Below are 2,401 nucleotides of genomic sequence, written 5' to 3'. Positions count from 1 at the left end.
CACAGTCCCGCCCGCGGGGCACGAGGGCTCCCTTCTCTCCGCGCCCCCGCCCGCCTGTCTCTTTGATCATCGCCGTTCTGACGGGCGTGAGTGACCCGCTGCGGTTCTCGTCTGCGTGTGTGTGGCCTTCTCAGACCGGCTTCTTCCCGCGGCCAGTAGCATGTAAGGTCCCTCCATGTCTCTTCGTGACTCCTCGCCTCGTTTTTTAGTGTGGAATGACATTCCTCCGCCTGGGTGGACCACGGTTCCTGTCTCCATCGCCTTTTGAAAGACGCCCGGGCGGTTCTGGACGAGGCCGTGGCGAGCGTCCGTGTGGCTGTGCGTTTCTCAGCCCGCCGGGCACACGCCGAGGGCAGGGCCGCGGGCGTCTCGTGTGGCAGAGCGCCCCACTGTCCTCGGGCCTCTCTCTGCAGTGACGAAAGTGTCCTGGAATTCACCGTGGCGATGGTCGCATAACCCTGTGAACACACCGAAGCCACGGAATCGTCCCATGCACACGGGTGAATCCTATGGCACGTGGACTATATCTCGACGAAGTTGTTTTCTTTAAAAAAAATGGAAACGAACAGCAGCCGCCCCAGCTGATGTTGGGTCAGGGCCCCAGAGGGTGGGGAAGGGGCACCCCGGGCGGCGGGCCAGATGGCGCGGCCCCCGCGGCCACCCCCCTCGGGGCCGGGGAGCAGGCCGGGCTGTAATCAGTGCCGGTGACAGCTGAAAGGCCAGATTAAAAGCGCTGAAGGGACCTCCGTGGGCCGAGGTCAATAAATCTTGCCGGCCGCCCGGCCCCCTCCCGTTCCGTTCAGCAGCCTGTCCAGCCGCCTTTCGCGGCCCCAGTTGCTCCCCATTACCTCGAGGGAAGAGCCACAAATCACTGTGACAGACCAATCAACAGGCCGGGGAATTTTTATACATGCCGCCTCCTGAAGGATGGTCCTCCCCCAGGAGCACGGAGGATAAATCTCCAAACTTTCCCGCACCGGCTGCCCCGCCCCCCGCGGCCGGCACCATCGGTGCCACCGCCGCCCACCGGCCCCACCTGCCCGGCCAGGCCCGCGTCTAGCCCGGGCCTCTGGCGGGGGACGGGGACCCCTCTGACCAGGAAGCCCGTCCCGCAGCGCGTCTCGCCGGCCCCGCGGGCGGACACTGCGGGCCCCTTGGCCCACGGCCTAATGGCATCGTCGGGCCGCCCAGCAGGCCCGGAACGCCACGTTCCAGCGAGAAAGGAGAAAGCTTTACAAAATAATTCATAGGAAACTTAAAACACTCAGACACCGAGAAATTGCAAATGGGGAAATATGATGGATTGTGGGTTGAGGGAAGGCGACTTCTACAGGCAAAATTGATCCCTTGGAAAATGCTTTTGTCTGCTATGAAAAATGGGCGCTATCCTGCCGGGGGCTCGGAGCCGTAATCCCGAAAATAATTTGCTTTCGGCTTCGTCTGGGCCCCTCCCCGCTCCGAGGCCCTGGGGCCCGCGGGGCCAGGGAAAGGCTTCCGCATCCCGGCCGGGGGACGCCACCGGGCTGCTGGGGGCTGGCCCGCTCCGCGTCTGGTGGTCCACTCAGAGAGGGTCAGGGCCGAGTGGGGTCAGCGCCCGGCCCACCACCCGCCGCGGCCCCTCGGCCCCCGCCCCCGTCCTTCAGTGCTTCCCCAGTCGCTCGTCCGGGCTGGGGGCTTTCGAAAACAAAGCAAAACACCCCCGTTTATCTCCTGGGGGAGCTTGCAGAGAGTGCGTACGCGTCCCCTCTGAGCCCACCGCACGGATGTGGACGCATCTCGGCGGACGCGTCTCGGCACACCGGGCCAGCAGGGCCGCCCCGACCTCTCCCCTGTGGACGGGGAGCCTGGGGCCTGCGGGAGGGTCGTCAGAAAGAGTCAGACGTGGAGCCACGCCTGGGGTCTTGGCCTTGGGGAAGGTGTGGACGCCAGCCCGGAACTCCAGCCCAAGTGAGGACTGCCCCCGAGATCCGCCCTCCGCCTGGGCCGTGCCACCGTGAGGGACAGAGCCGCGAGCCTCAGGGACCGCCCCAGGCCAGGGCTGCTCCCTCGAAGTGACAGTTCCCCTGTAGGCAGACCCCTGCTCCTCCCAGGTCCCCTGAGTGGGCATCCATGGGCAGACGAGGCAGGTCCCGTGATTACGACAGCATCCTTCACCAGCCACCTCCCCCGGACTATGGACGTCTCATTGGGGCCAGAATGTGGACAAAGGGCCAACAGGACCGGGGTCTGGAGGGGTGTCCTCAATGGGGCACTGGAGCCTGAGCCTCTGGGAGCAGGTGCCTGCAGATGGCTGGTCAGGGGCAGCCCAGGCGGCCCCTCCGCTCCTTCAGGTCACGGCGTCCTTCCAAACCCCTCGTCCTGTCACAGGGAAGACACTTCCTGGAGGAAGAGAGGGCCGGGG

This window comes from Pteropus vampyrus, unplaced genomic scaffold, assembly GCF_000151845.1.
Source record: "Pteropus vampyrus isolate Shadow unplaced genomic scaffold, Pvam_2.0 Scaffold157, whole genome shotgun sequence".
NCBI lineage: Eukaryota > Metazoa > Chordata > Mammalia > Chiroptera > Pteropodidae > Pteropus > Pteropus vampyrus.
This window is presented reverse-complemented; position numbering follows the sequence as displayed.